A 17,196-nucleotide genomic window follows, 5' to 3' on the forward strand; every position below is an offset into this window, starting at 1 on the left:
ATCCCTGCACTGCCGCTTTCCACAGATAGGATGCTGTGTAATCATAGGCTCTGGTGGAGTTTGGAAAGAAAATACACATCAGCCAGAGGCAGAAATAGTCTAAGAAAGTATCAAACACAATTACCAGTCAATATCAGAACGCATTGAAGAATATCAGGAAATAGCCGATTAAACTGTGTGGAAAAAAGTCTTATTTGTGTTTTCTCCACTTTATTTTATAGTAAGATGATGCATACTTTTTCTTTTACAGTGAATACATTAAGGTATGGTATTGCCCCATTACACATCATCCAGACATGCATTCATACATTGCATGTTAACAATGAAAATATTGCAAATATTGTAAAGAGACTTTCAATTTCTATTTTTTTGGTCAAGACATGCATCCAGACATGCATTCATATATTGCATGTTAACAATGAAAATATTGCAAATATTGTAAAGAGACTTTCAATTTCTATTTTTTTGGTCAAAAAGCACTAAAATTTGAGTTGTTTTTGCCCAACGTGGGGCTCGAACCCACGACCCTGAGATTAAGAGTCTCATGCTCTACCGACTGAGCTAGCCGGGCTCCTTTGAATGCCTATAGTTTTCTTCCCTATCCCTGCACTGCCGTTTTCCACAGATAGGATGCTGTGTAATCATAGGCTCTGGTGGAGTTTGGAAAGAAAATACACATCAGCCAGAGGCAGAAATAGTCTAAGAAAGTATCAAACACAATTACCAGTCAATATCAGAACGCACTGAAGAATATCAGGAAATAGCCGATTAAACCTGTGTGGAAAAAAGTCTTATTTGTGTTTTCTCCACTTTATTTTATAGTAAGATGATGCATACTTTTTCTTTTACAGTGAATACATTAAGGTATGGTATTGCCCCATTACACATCATCCAGACATGCATTCATACATTGCATGTTAACAATGAAAATATTGATTGCAAATATTGTAAAGAGACTTTCAATTTCTATTTTTTTGGTCAAAAAGCACTAAAATTTTAGTTGTTTTCACCCAACGTGGGGCTCGAACCCACGACCCTGAGATTAAGAGTCTCATGCTCTACCGACTGAGCTAGCCGGGCTCCTTTGGATGCCTATAGTTTTCTTCCATTTCCCTGCACTGCCGTTTTCCACAGATAGGATGCTGTGTAATCATAGGCTCTGGTGGAGTTTGGAAAGAAAATACACATCAGCCAGAGGCAGAAATAGTCTAAGAAAGTATCAAACACAATTACCAGTCAATATCAGAACGCTTTGAAGAATATAAGGAAATAGCTGACTGAACCTGTGTGAAAAAAGTCCTATTTGTGTTTTCTCCACTTTATTTTATAATAAAATGATACATACTTTTTATTTTACAGTGAATACATTAAGGTATGGTATTGCCCAATTACACATCATCCAGACATGCATTCATATATTGCATGTTAACAATGAAAATATTGCAAATATTGTAAAGAGACTTTCAATTTCTATTTTTTTGGTCAAAAAGCACTACAATTTTAGTTGTTTTCGCCCAACGTGGGGCTCGAACCCACGACCCTGAGATTAAGAGTCTCATGTTCTACCAACTGAACTAGCCAGGCTCCTTTGGATGCCTATAGTTTTCTTCCCTATCCCTGCACTGCCGCTTTCCACAGATAGGATGCTGTGTAATCATAGGCTCTGGTGGAGTTTGGAAAGAAAATACACATCAGCCAGAGGCAGAAATAGTCTAAGAAAGTATCAAACACAATTACCAGTCAATATCAGAACGCATTGAAGAATATCAGGAAATAGCCGATTAAACCTGTGTGGAAAAAAGTCTTATTTGTGTTTTCTCCACTTTATTTTATAGTAAGATGATGCATACTTTTTCTTTTACAGTGAATACATTAAGGTATGGTATTGCCCCATTACACATCATCCAGACATGCATTGATACATTGCATGTTAACAATGAAAATATTGCAAATATTGTAAAGAGACTTTCAATTTCTATTTTTTTGGTCAAAAAGCACTAAAATTTTAGTTGTTTTCACCCAACGTGGGGCTTGAAACCACCACCCTGAGATTAAGAGTCTCATGCTCTACCAACTGAACTAGCCAGGCTCCTTTGGATGCCTATAGTTTTCTTCCCTATCCCTGCACTGCCGCTTTCCACAGATAGGATGCTGTGTAATCATAGGCTCTGGTGGAGTTTGGAAAGAAAATACACATCAGCCAGAGGCAGAAATAGTCTAAGAAAGTATCAAACACAATTACCAGTCAATATCAGAACGCATTGAAGAATATCAGGAAATAGCCGATTAAACCTGTGTGGAAAAAAGTCTTATTTGTGTTTTCTCCACTTTATTTTATAGTAAGATGATGCATACTTTTTCTTTTACAGTGAATACATTAAGGTATGGTATTGCCCCATTACACATCATCCAGACATGCATTGATACATTGCATGTTAACAATGAAAATATTGCAAATATTGTAAAGAGACTTTCAATTTCTATTTTTTTGGTCAAAAAGCACTAAAATTTTAGTTGTTTTCACCCAACGTGGGGCTTGAAACCACCACCCTGAGATTAAGAGTCTCATGCTCTACCAACTGAACTAGCCAGGCTCCTTTGGATGCCTATAGTTTTCTTCCCTATCCCTGCACTGCCGCTTTCCACAGATAGGATGCTGTGTAATCATAGGCTCTGGTGGAGTTTGGAAAGAAAATACACATCAGCCAGAGGCAGAAATAGTCTAAGAAAGTATCAAACACAATTACCAGTCAATATCAGAACGCTTTGAAGAATATAAAGAAATAGCTGACTGAACCTGTGTGAAAAAAAGTCTTATTTGTGTTTTCTCCACTTTATTTTATAATAAGATGATACATACTTTTTATTTTATAGTGAATACATTAAGCTATGGTATTGCCCCATTACACATCATGCAGACATGCATTCATATATTGCATGTTAACAATGAAAATATTGCAAATATTGTAAAGAGACTTTCAATTTCTATTTTTTTGGTCAAAAAGCACTAAAATTTTAGTTGTTTTCGCCCAACGTGGGGCTCGAACCCACGACCCTGAGATTAAGAGTCCCATGCTCTACCGACTGAGCTAGCCGGGCTCCTTTGGATGCCTATAATTTTCTTCCCTATCCCTGCACTGCCGTTTTCCACAGATAGGATGCTGTGTAATCATAGGCTCTGGTGGAGTTTGGAAAGAAAATACACATCAGCCAGAGGCAGAAATAGTCTAAGAAAGTATCAAACACAATTACCAGTCAATATCAGAACGCATTGAAGAATATCAGGAAATAGCCGATTAAACCTGTGTGGAAAAAAGTCTTATTTGTGTTTTCTCCACTTTATTTTATAGTAAGATGATGCATACTTTTTCTTTTACAGTGAATACATTAAGGTATGGTATTGCCCCATTACACATCATCCAGACATGCATTCATACATTGCATGTTAACAATGAAAATATTGCAAATATTGTAAAGAGACTTTCAATTTCTATTTTTTTGGTCAAGACATGCATCCAGACATGCATTCATATATTGCATGTTAACAATGAAAATATTGCAAATATTGTAAAGAGACTTTCAATTTCTATTTTTTTGGTCAAAAAGCACTAAAATTTTAGTTGTTTTCGCCCAACGTGGGGCTCGAACCCACGACCCTGAGATTAAGAGTCTCATGCTCTACCGACTGAGCTAGCCGGGCTCCTTTGCATGCCTATAGTTTTCTTCCCTATCCCTGCACTGCCGGTTTCCACAGATAGGATGCTGTGTAATCATAGGCTCTGGTGGAGTTTGGAAAGAAAATACACGTCAGCCAGAGGCAGAAATAGTCTAAGAAAGTATCAAACACAATTACCAGTCAATATCAGAACGCTTTGAAGAATATAAAGAAATAGCTGACTGAACCTGTGTGAAAAAAAGTCTTATTTGTGTTTTCTCCACTTTATTTTATAATAAGATGATACATACTTTTTATTTTATAGTGAATACATTAAGCTATGGTATTGCCCCATTACACATCATGCAGACATGCATTCATATATTGCATGTTAACAATGAAAATATTGCAAATATTGTAAAGAGACTTTCAATTTCTATTTTTTTGGTCAAAAAGCACTACAATTTTAGTTGTTTTCGCCCAACGTGGGGCTCGAACCCACGACCCTGAGATTAAGAGTCTCATGCTCTACCAACTGAACTAGCCAGGCTCCTTTGTATGCCTATAGTTTTCTTCCCTATCCCTGCACTGCCGCTTTCCACAGATAGGATGCTGTGTAATCATAGGCTCTGGTGGAGTTTGGAAAGAAAATACACATCAGCCAGAGGCAGAAATAGTCTAAGAAAGTATCAAACACAATTACCAGTCAATATCAGAACGCATTGAAGAATATCAGGAAATAGCCGATTAAACTGTGTGGAAAAAAGTCTTATTTGTGTTTTCTCCACTTTATTTTATAGTAAGATGATGCATACTTTTTCTTTTACAGTGAATACATTAAGGTATGGTATTGCCCCATTACACATCATCCAGACATGCATTCATACATTGCATGTTAACAATGAAAATATTGCAAATATTGTAAAGAGACTTTCAATTTCTATTTTTTTGGTCAAGACATGCATCCAGACATGCATTCATATATTGCATGTTAACAATGAAAATATTGCAAATATTGTAAAGAGACTTTCAATTTCTATTTTTTTGGTCAAAAAGCACTAAAATTTGAGTTGTTTTTGCCCAACGTGGGGCTCGAACCCACGACCCTGAGATTAAGAGTCTCATGCTCTACCGACTGAGCTAGCCGGGCTCCTTTGAATGCCTATAGTTTTCTTCCCTATCCCTGCACTGCCGTTTTCCACAGATAGGATGCTGTGTAATCATAGGCTCTGGTGGAGTTTGGAAAGAAAATACACATCAGCCAGAGGCAGAAATAGTCTAAGAAAGTATCAAACACAATTACCAGTCAATATCAGAACGCACTGAAGAATATCAGGAAATAGCCGATTAAACCTGTGTGGAAAAAAGTCTTATTTGTGTTTTCTCCACTTTATTTTATAGTAAGATGATGCATACTTTTTCTTTTACAGTGAATACATTAAGGTATGGTATTGCCCCATTACACATCATCCAGACATGCATTCATACATTGCATGTTAACAATGAAAATATTGATTGCAAATATTGTAAAGAGACTTTCAATTTCTATTTTTTTGGTCAAAAAGCACTAAAATTTTAGTTGTTTTCACCCAACGTGGGGCTCGAACCCACGACCCTGAGATTAAGAGTCTCATGCTCTACCGACTGAGCTAGCCGGGCTCCTTTGGATGCCTATAGTTTTCTTCCATTTCCCTGCACTGCCGTTTTCCACAGATAGGATGCTGTGTAATCATAGGCTCTGGTGGAGTTTGGAAAGAAAATACACATCAGCCAGAGGCAGAAATAGTCTAAGAAAGTATCAAACACAATTACCAGTCAATATCAGAACGCTTTGAAGAATATAAGGAAATAGCTGACTGAACCTGTGTGAAAAAAGTCCTATTTGTGTTTTCTCCACTTTATTTTATAATAAAATGATACATACTTTTTATTTTACAGTGAATACATTAAGGTATGGTATTGCCCAATTACACATCATCCAGACATGCATTCATATATTGCATGTTAACAATGAAAATATTGCAAATATTGTAAAGAGACTTTCAATTTCTATTTTTTTGGTCAAAAAGCACTACAATTTTAGTTGTTTTCGCCCAACGTGGGGCTCGAACCCACGACCCTGAGATTAAGAGTCTCATGTTCTACCAACTGAACTAGCCAGGCTCCTTTGGATGCCTATAGTTTTCTTCCCTATCCCTGCACTGCCGCTTTCCACAGATAGGATGCTGTGTAATCATAGGCTCTGGTGGAGTTTGGAAAGAAAATACACATCAGCCAGAGGCAGAAATAGTCTAAGAAAGTATCAAACACAATTACCAGTCAATATCAGAACGCATTGAAGAATATCAGGAAATAGCCGATTAAACCTGTGTGGAAAAAAGTCTTATTTGTGTTTTCTCCACTTTATTTTATAGTAAGATGATGCATACTTTTTCTTTTACAGTGAATACATTAAGGTATGGTATTGCCCCATTACACATCATCCAGACATGCATTGATACATTGCATGTTAACAATGAAAATATTGCAAATATTGTAAAGAGACTTTCAATTTCTATTTTTTTGGTCAAAAAGCACTAAAATTTTAGTTGTTTTCACCCAACGTGGGGCTTGAAACCACCACCCTGAGATTAAGAGTCTCATGCTCTACCAACTGAACTAGCCAGGCTCCTTTGGATGCCTATAGTTTTCTTCCCTATCCCTGCACTGCCGCTTTCCACAGATAGGATGCTGTGTAATCATAGGCTCTGGTGGAGTTTGGAAAGAAAATACACATCAGCCAGAGGCAGAAATAGTCTAAGAAAGTATCAAACACAATTACCAGTCAATATCAGAACGCATTGAAGAATATCAGGAAATAGCCGATTAAACCTGTGTGGAAAAAAGTCTTATTTGTGTTTTCTCCACTTTATTTTATAGTAAGATGATGCATACTTTTTCTTTTACAGTGAATACATTAAGGTATGGTATTGCCCCATTACACATCATCCAGACATGCATTGATACATTGCATGTTAACAATGAAAATATTGCAAATATTGTAAAGAGACTTTCAATTTCTATTTTTTTGGTCAAAAAGCACTAAAATTTTAGTTGTTTTCACCCAACGTGGGGCTTGAAACCACCACCCTGAGATTAAGAGTCTCATGCTCTACCAACTGAACTAGCCAGGCTCCTTTGGATGCCTATAGTTTTCTTCCCTATCCCTGCACTGCCGCTTTCCACAGATAGGATGCTGTGTAATCATAGGCTCTGGTGGAGTTTGGAAAGAAAATACACATCAGCCAGAGGCAGAAATAGTCTAAGAAAGTATCAAACACAATTACCAGTCAATATCAGAACGCTTTGAAGAATATAAAGAAATAGCTGACTGAACCTGTGTGAAAAAAAGTCTTATTTGTGTTTTCTCCACTTTATTTTATAATAAGATGATACATACTTTTTATTTTATAGTGAATACATTAAGCTATGGTATTGCCCCATTACACATCATGCAGACATGCATTCATATATTGCATGTTAACAATGAAAATATTGCAAATATTGTAAAGAGACTTTCAATTTCTATTTTTTTGGTCAAAAAGCACTAAAATTTTAGTTGTTTTCGCCCAACGTGGGGCTCGAACCCACGACCCTGAGATTAAGAGTCCCATGCTCTACCGACTGAGCTAGCCGGGCTCCTTTGGATGCCTATAATTTTCTTCCCTATCCCTGCACTGCCGTTTTCCACAGATAGGATGCTGTGTAATCATAGGCTCTGGTGGAGTTTGGAAAGAAAATACACATCAGCCAGAGGCAGAAATAGTCTAAGAAAGTATCAAACACAATTACCAGTCAATATCAGAACGCATTGAAGAATATCAGGAAATAGCCGATTAAACCTGTGTGGAAAAAAGTCTTATTTGTGTTTTCTCCACTTTATTTTATAGTAAGATGATGCATACTTTTTCTTTTACAGTGAATACATTAAGGTATGGTATTGCCCCATTACACATCATCCAGACATGCATTCATACATTGCATGTTAACAATGAAAATATTGCAAATATTGTAAAGAGACTTTCAATTTCTATTTTTTTGGTCAAGACATGCATCCAGACATGCATTCATATATTGCATGTTAACAATGAAAATATTGCAAATATTGTAAAGAGACTTTCAATTTCTATTTTTTTGGTCAAAAAGCACTAAAATTTTAGTTGTTTTCGCCCAACGTGGGGCTCGAACCCACGACCCTGAGATTAAGAGTCTCATGCTCTACCGACTGAGCTAGCCGGGCTCCTTTGCATGCCTATAGTTTTCTTCCCTATCCCTGCACTGCCGGTTTCCACAGATAGGATGCTGTGTAATCATAGGCTCTGGTGGAGTTTGGAAAGAAAATACACATCAGCCAGAGGCAGAAATAGTCTAAGAAAGTATCAAACACAATTACCAGTCAATATCAGAACGCTTTGAAGAATATAAAGAAATAGCTGACTGAACCTGTGTGAAAAAAAGTCTTATTTGTGTTTTCTCCACTTTATTTTATAATAAGATGATACATACTTTTTATTTTATAGTGAATACATTAAGCTATGGTATTGCCCCATTACACATCATGCAGACATGCATTCATATATTGCATGTTAACAATGAAAATATTGCAAATATTGTAAAGAGACTTTCAATTTCTATTTTTTTGGTCAAAAAGCACTACAATTTTAGTTGTTTTCGCCCAACGTGGGGCTCGAACCCACGACCCTGAGATTAAGAGTCTCATGCTCTACCAACTGAACTAGCCAGGCTCCTTTGTATGCCTATAGTTTTCTTCCCTATCCCTGCACTGCCGCTTTCCACAGATAGGATGCTGTGTAATCATAGGCTCTGGTGGAGTTTGGAAAGAAAATACACATCAGCCAGAGGCAGAAATAGTCTAAGAAAGTATCAAACACAATTACCAGTCAATATCAGAACGCATTGAAGAATATCAGGAAATAGCCGATTAAACTGTGTGGAAAAAAGTCTTATTTGTGTTTTCTCCACTTTATTTTATAGTAAGATGATGCATACTTTTTCTTTTACAGTGAATACATTAAGGTATGGTATTGCCCCATTACACATCATCCAGACATGCATTCATACATTGCATGTTAACAATGAAAATATTGCAAATATTGTAAAGAGACTTTCAATTTCTATTTTTTTGGTCAAGACATGCATCCAGACATGCATTCATATATTGCATGTTAACAATGAAAATATTGCAAATATTGTAAAGAGACTTTCAATTTCTATTTTTTTGGTCAAAAAGCACTACAATTTTAGTTGTTTTCGCCCAACGTGGGGCTCGAACCCACGACCCTGAGATTAAGAGTCCCATGCTCTACCGACTGAGCTAGCCGGGCTCCTTTGGATGCCTATAGTTTTCTTCCCTATCCCTGCACTGCCGTTTTCCACAGATAGGATGCTGTGTAATCATAGGCTCTGGTGGAGTTTGGAAAGAAAATACACATCAGCCAGAGGCAGAAATAGTCTAAGAAAGTATCAAACACAATTACCAGTCAATATCAGAACGCATTGAAGAATATCAGGAAATAGCCGATTAAACCTGTGTGGAAAAAAGTCTTATTTGTGTTTTCTCCACTTTATTTTATAGTAAGATGATGCATACTTTTTCTTTTACAGTGAATACATTAAGGTATGGTATTGCCCCATTACACATCATCCAGACATGCATTCATACATTGCATGTTAACAATGAAAATATTGCAAATATTGTAAAGAGACTTTCAATTTCTATTTTTTTGGTCAAGACATGCATCCAGACATGCATTCATATATTGCATGTTAACAATGAAAATATTGCAAATATTGTAAAGAGACTTTCAATTTCTATTTTTTTGGTCAAAAAGCACTAAAATTTTAGTTGTTTTCGCCCAACGTGGGGCTCGAACCCACGACCCTGAGATTAAGAGTCTCATGCTCTACCGACTGAGCTAGCCGGGCTCCTTTGCATGCCTATAGTTTTCTTCCCTATCCCTGCACTGCCGGTTTCCACAGATAGGATGCTGTGTAATCATAGGCTCTGGTGGAGTTTGGAAAGAAAATACACGTCAGCCAGAGGCAGAAATAGTCTAAGAAAGTATCAAACACAATTACCAGTCAATATCAGAACGCTTTGAAGAATATAAAGAAATAGCTGACTGAACCTGTGTGAAAAAAAGTCTTATTTGTGTTTTCTCCACTTTATTTTATAATAAGATGATACATACTTTTTATTTTATAGTGAATACATTAAGCTATGGTATTGCCCCATTACACATCATGCAGACATGCATTCATATATTGCATGTTAACAATGAAAATATTGCAAATATTGTAAAGAGACTTTCAATTTCTATTTTTTTGGTCAAAAAGCACTACAATTTTAGTTGTTTTCGCCCAACGTGGGGCTCGAACCCACGACCCTGAGATTAAGAGTCTCATGCTCTACCAACTGAACTAGCCAGGCTCCTTTGTATGCCTATAGTTTTCTTCCCTATCCCTGCACTGCCGCTTTCCACAGATAGGATGCTGTGTAATCATAGGCTCTGGTGGAGTTTGGAAAGAAAATACACATCAGCCAGAGGCAGAAATAGTCTAAGAAAGTATCAAACACAATTACCAGTCAATATCAGAACGCATTGAAGAATATCAGGAAATAGCCGATTAAACTGTGTGGAAAAAAGTCTTATTTGTGTTTTCTCCACTTTATTTTATAGTAAGATGATGCATACTTTTTCTTTTACAGTGAATACATTAAGGTATGGTATTGCCCCATTACACATCATCCAGACATGCATTCATACATTGCATGTTAACAATGAAAATATTGCAAATATTGTAAAGAGACTTTCAATTTCTATTTTTTTGGTCAAGACATGCATCCAGACATGCATTCATATATTGCATGTTAACAATGAAAATATTGCAAATATTGTAAAGAGACTTTCAATTTCTATTTTTTTGGTCAAAAAGCACTAAAATTTGAGTTGTTTTTGCCCAACGTGGGGCTCGAACCCACGACCCTGAGATTAAGAGTCTCATGCTCTACCGACTGAGCTAGCCGGGCTCCTTTGAATGCCTATAGTTTTCTTCCCTATCCCTGCACTGCCGTTTTCCACAGATAGGATGCTGTGTAATCATAGGCTCTGGTGGAGTTTGGAAAGAAAATACACATCAGCCAGAGGCAGAAATAGTCTAAGAAAGTATCAAACACAATTACCAGTCAATATCAGAACGCACTGAAGAATATCAGGAAATAGCCGATTAAACCTGTGTGGAAAAAAGTCTTATTTGTGTTTTCTCCACTTTATTTTATAGTAAGATGATGCATACTTTTTCTTTTACAGTGAATACATTAAGGTATGGTATTGCCCCATTACACATCATCCAGACATGCATTCATACATTGCATGTTAACAATGAAAATATTGATTGCAAATATTGTAAAGAGACTTTCAATTTCTATTTTTTTGGTCAAAAAGCACTAAAATTTTAGTTGTTTTCACCCAACGTGGGGCTCGAACCCACGACCCTGAGATTAAGAGTCTCATGCTCTACCGACTGAGCTAGCCGGGCTCCTTTGGATGCCTATAGTTTTCTTCCATTTCCCTGCACTGCCGTTTTCCACAGATAGGATGCTGTGTAATCATAGGCTCTGGTGGAGTTTGGAAAGAAAATACACATCAGCCAGAGGCAGAAATAGTCTAAGAAAGTATCAAACACAATTACCAGTCAATATCAGAACGCTTTGAAGAATATAAGGAAATAGCTGACTGAACCTGTGTGAAAAAAGTCCTATTTGTGTTTTCTCCACTTTATTTTATAATAAAATGATACATACTTTTTATTTTACAGTGAATACATTAAGGTATGGTATTGCCCAATTACACATCATCCAGACATGCATTCATATATTGCATGTTAACAATGAAAATATTGCAAATATTGTAAAGAGACTTTCAATTTCTATTTTTTTGGTCAAAAAGCACTACAATTTTAGTTGTTTTCGCCCAACGTGGGGCTCGAACCCACGACCCTGAGATTAAGAGTCTCATGTTCTACCAACTGAACTAGCCAGGCTCCTTTGGATGCCTATAGTTTTCTTCCCTATCCCTGCACTGCCGCTTTCCACAGATAGGATGCTGTGTAATCATAGGCTCTGGTGGAGTTTGGAAAGAAAATACACATCAGCCAGAGGCAGAAATAGTCTAAGAAAGTATCAAACACAATTACCAGTCAATATCAGAACGCATTGAAGAATATCAGGAAATAGCCGATTAAACCTGTGTGGAAAAAAGTCTTATTTGTGTTTTCTCCACTTTATTTTATAGTAAGATGATGCATACTTTTTCTTTTACAGTGAATACATTAAGGTATGGTATTGCCCCATTACACATCATCCAGACATGCATTGATACATTGCATGTTAACAATGAAAATATTGCAAATATTGTAAAGAGACTTTCAATTTCTATTTTTTTGGTCAAAAAGCACTAAAATTTTAGTTGTTTTCACCCAACGTGGGGCTTGAAACCACCACCCTGAGATTAAGAGTCTCATGCTCTACCAACTGAACTAGCCAGGCTCCTTTGGATGCCTATAGTTTTCTTCCCTATCCCTGCACTGCCGCTTTCCACAGATAGGATGCTGTGTAATCATAGGCTCTGGTGGAGTTTGGAAAGAAAATACACATCAGCCAGAGGCAGAAATAGTCTAAGAAAGTATCAAACACAATTACCAGTCAATATCAGAACGCATTGAAGAATATCAGGAAATAGCCGATTAAACCTGTGTGGAAAAAAGTCTTATTTGTGTTTTCTCCACTTTATTTTATAGTAAGATGATGCATACTTTTTCTTTTACAGTGAATACATTAAGGTATGGTATTGCCCCATTACACATCATCCAGACATGCATTGATACATTGCATGTTAACAATGAAAATATTGCAAATATTGTAAAGAGACTTTCAATTTCTATTTTTTTGGTCAAAAAGCACTAAAATTTTAGTTGTTTTCACCCAACGTGGGGCTTGAAACCACCACCCTGAGATTAAGAGTCTCATGCTCTACCAACTGAACTAGCCAGGCTCCTTTGGATGCCTATAGTTTTCTTCCCTATCCCTGCACTGCCGCTTTCCACAGATAGGATGCTGTGTAATCATAGGCTCTGGTGGAGTTTGGAAAGAAAATACACATCAGCCAGAGGCAGAAATAGTCTAAGAAAGTATCAAACACAATTACCAGTCAATATCAGAATGCATTGAAGAATATCAGGAAATAGCCGATTAAACTGTGTGGAAAAAAGTCTTATTTGTGTTTTCTCCACTTTATTTTATAATAAGATGATGCATACTTTTTCTTTTACAGTGAATACATTAAGGTATGGTATTGCCCCATTACACATCATCCAGACATGCATTCATACATTGCATGTTAACAATGAAAATATTGCAAATATTGTAAAGAGACTTTCAATTTCTATTTTTTTGGTCAAAAAGCACTGCAATTTTAGTTGTTTTCGCCCAACGTGGGGCTCGAACCCACGACCCTGAGATTAAGAGTCTCATGCTCTACCGACTGAGCTAGCCGGGCTCCTTTGGATGCCTATAGTTTTCTTCCCTATCCCTGCACTGCCGTTTTCCACAGATAGGATGCTGTGTAATCATAGGCTCTGGTGGAGTTTGGAAAGAAAATACACATCAGCCAGAGGCAGAAATAGTCTAAGAAAGTATCAAACACAATTACCAGTCAATATCAGAACGCATTGAAGAATATCAGGAAATAGCCGATTAAACCTGTGTGGAAAAAAGTCTTATTTGTGTTTTCTCCACTTTATTTTATAGTAAGATGATGCATACTTTTTCTTTTACAGTGAATACATTAAGGTATGGTATTGCCCCATTACACATCATCCAGACATGCATTCATACATTGCATGTTAACAATGAAAATATTGCAAATATTGTAAAGAGACTTTCAATTTCTATTTTTTTGGTCAAGACATGCATCCAGACATGCATTCATATATTGCATGTTAACAATGAAAATATTGCAAATATTGTAAAGAGACTTTCAATTTCTATTTTTTTGGTCAAAAAGCACTAAAATTTTAGTTGTTTTCGCCCAACGTGGGGCTCGAACCCACGACCCTGAGATTAAGAGTCTCATGCTCTACCGACTGAGCTAGCCGGGCTCCTTTGCATGCCTATAGTTTTCTTCCCTATCCCTGCACTGCCGGTTTCCACAGATAGGATGCTGTGTAATCATAGGCTCTGGTGGAGTTTGGAAAGAAAATACACATCAGCCAGAGGCAGAAATAGTCTAAGAAAGTATCAAACACAATTACCAGTCAATATCAGAACGCTTTGAAGAATATAAAGAAATAGCTGACTGAACCTGTGTGAAAAAAAGTCTTATTTGTGTTTTCTCCACTTTATTTTATAATAAGATGATACATACTTTTTATTTTATAGTGAATACATTAAGCTATGGTATTGCCCCATTACACATCATGCAGACATGCATTCATATATTGCATGTTAACAATGAAAATATTGCAAATATTGTAAAGAGACTTTCAATTTCTATTTTTTTGGTCAAAAAGCACTACAATTTTAGTTGTTTTCGCCCAACGTGGGGCTCGAACCCACGACCCTGAGATTAAGAGTCTCATGCTTTACCAACTGAACTAGCCAGGCTCCTTTGGATGCCTATAGTTTTCTTCCCTATCCCTGCACTGCCGCTTTCCACAGATAGGATGCTGTGTAATCATAGGCTCTGGTGGAGTTTGGAAAGAAAATACACATCAGCCAGAGGCAGAAATAGTCTAAGAAAGTATCAAACACAATTACCAGTCAATATCAGAATGCATTGAAGAATATCAGGAAATAGCCGATTAAACTGTGTGGAAAAAAGTCTTATTTGTGTTTTCTCCACTTTATTTTATAATAAGATGATGCATACTTTTTCTTTTACAGTGAATACATTAAGGTATGGTATTGCCCCATTACACATCATCCAGACATGCATTCATACATTGCATGTTAACAATGAAAATATTGCAAATATTGTAAAGAGACTTTCAATTTCTATTTTTTTGGTCAAAAAGCACTGCAATTTTAGTTGTTTTCGGCCAACGTGGGGCTCGAACCCACGAACCTGAGATTAAGAGTCTCATGCTCTACCTACTGAGCTAACCGGGCTCCTTTGGATGCCTGTAGTTTTCTTCCCTATCCCTGCACTGCCGCTTTCCACAGCTAGGCTGCTGTGTAATCATAGGCTCTGGTGGAGTTTGGAAAGAAAATACACATCAGCCAGAGTCAGAAATAGTCTAAGAAAGTATCAAACACAATTACCAGTCAATATCAGAACGCATTGAAGAATATCAGGAAATAGCCGATTAAACCTGTGTGGAAAAAAGTCTTATTTGTGTTTTCTCCACTTTATTTTATAGTAAGATGATGCATACTTTTTCTTTTACAGTGAATACATTAAGGTATGGTATTGCCCCATTACACATCATCCAGACATGCATTCATACATTGCATGTTAACAATGAAAATATTGCAAATATTGTAAAGAGACATTCAATTTCTATTTTTTTGGTCAAGACATGCATCCAGACATGCATTCATATATTGCATGTTAACAATGAAAATATTGCAAATATTGTAAAGAGACTTTCAATTTCTATTTTTTTGGTCAAAAAGCACTAAAATTTTAGTTGTTTTCGCCCAACGTGGGGCTCGAACCCACGACCCTGAGATTAAGAGTCCCATGCTCTACCGACTGAGCTAGCCGGGCTCCTTTGGATGCCTATAGTTTTCTTCCCTATCCCTGCACTGCCGTTTTCCACAGATAGGATGCTGTGTAATCATAGGCTCTGGTGGAGTTTGGAAAGAAAATACACATCAGCCAGAGGCAGAAATAGTCTAAGAAAGTATCAAACACAATTACCAGTCAATATCAGAACGCATTGAAGAATATCAGGAAATAGCCGATTAAACCTGTGTGGAAAAAATTCTTATTTGTGTTTTCTCCACTTTATTTTATAGTAAGATGATGCATACTTTTTCTTTTACAGTGAATACATTAAGGTATGGTATTGCCCCATTACACATCATCCAGACATGCATTCATACATTGCATGTTAACAATGAAAATATTGCAAATATTGTAAAGAGACTTTCAATTTCTATTTTTTTGGTCAAGACATGCATCCAGACATGCATTCATATATTGCATGTTAACAATGAAAATATTGCAAATATTGTAAAGAGACTTTCAATTTCTATTTTTTTGGTCAAAAAGCACTAAAATTTTAGTTGTTTTTTTCGCCCAACGTGGGGCTCGAACCCACGACCCTGAGATTAAGAGTCTCATGCTCTACCGACTGAGCTAGCCGGGCTCCTTTGCATGCCTATAGTTTTCTTCCCTATCCCTGCACTGCCGGTTTCCACAGATAGGATGCTGTGTAATCATAGGCTCTGGTGGAGTTTGGAAAGAAAATACACATCAGCCAGAGGCAGAAATAGTCTAAGAAAGTATCAAACACAATTACCAGTCAATATCAGAACGCTTTGAAGAATATAAAGAAATAGCTGACTGAACCTGTGTGAAAAAAAGTCTTATTTGTGTTTTCTCCACTTTATTTTATAATAAAATGATACATACTTTTTATTTTATAGTGAATACATTAAGCTATGGTATTGCCCCATTACACATCATGCAGACATGCATTCATATATTGCATGTTAACAATGAAAATATTGCAAATATTGTAAAGAGACTTTCAATTTCTATTTTTTTGGTCAAAAAGCACTACAATTTTAGTTGTTTTCGCCCAACGTGGGGCTCGAACCCACGACCCTGAGATTAAGAGTCTCATGCTCTACCAACTGAACTAGCCAGGCTCCTTTGGATGCCTATAGTTTTCTTCCCTATCCCTGCACTGCCGCTTTCCACAGATAGGATGCTGTGTAATCATAGGCTCTGGTGGAGTTTGGAAAGAAAATACACATCAGCCAGAGGCAGAAATAGTCTAAGAAAGTATCAAACACAATTACCAGTCAATATCAGAACGCATTGAAGAATATCAGGAAATAGCCGATTAAACTGTGTGGAAAAAAGTCTTATTTGTGTTTTCTCCACTTTATTTTATAGTAAGATGATGCATACTTTTTCTTTTACAGTGAATACATTAAGGTATGGTATTGCCCCATTACACATCATCCAGACATGCATTCATACATTGCATGTTAACAATGAAAATATTGCAAATATTGTAAAGAGACTTTCAATTTCTATTTTTTTGGTCAAGACATGCATCCAGACATGCATTCATATATTGCATGTTAACAATGAAAATATTGCAAATATTGTAAAGAGACTTTCAATTTCTATTTTTTTGGTCAAAAAGCACTAAAATTTTTGTTGTTTTCGCCCAACGTGGGGCTCGAACCCACGACCCTGAGATTAAGAGTCTCATGCTCTACCGACTGAGCTAGCCGGGCTCCT

At 36.7% G+C, this 17,196-nt stretch overlaps 3 non-coding genes across 3 annotated transcripts; all 3 read right to left on the reverse strand.

Moving 5' to 3' along the window:
- Window positions 1-498: 498 nt before the first annotated feature.
- On the reverse strand, window positions 499-571 carry TRNAK-CUU (transfer RNA lysine (anticodon CUU)). Its single transcript has one exon. It is a non-coding gene; the product is annotated as a tRNA-Lys (tRNA).
- Window positions 572-4,732: 4,161 nt separating this feature from the next.
- On the reverse strand, window positions 4,733-4,805 carry TRNAK-CUU (transfer RNA lysine (anticodon CUU)). The gene has a single exon. It is a non-coding gene; the product is annotated as a tRNA-Lys (tRNA).
- Window positions 4,806-10,672: 5,867 nt separating this feature from the next.
- On the reverse strand, window positions 10,673-10,745 carry TRNAK-CUU (transfer RNA lysine (anticodon CUU)). The gene has a single exon. It is a non-coding gene; the product is annotated as a tRNA-Lys (tRNA).
- Between the last annotated feature and the right edge of the window lie 6,451 nt (window positions 10,746-17,196).

This window comes from Ambystoma mexicanum, chromosome 4q (genome assembly GCF_040938575.1).
Source record: "Ambystoma mexicanum isolate Mex_15411 chromosome 4q, UKY_AmexF1_1, whole genome shotgun sequence".
Classification (NCBI taxonomy): domain Eukaryota; kingdom Metazoa; phylum Chordata; class Amphibia; order Caudata; family Ambystomatidae; genus Ambystoma; species Ambystoma mexicanum.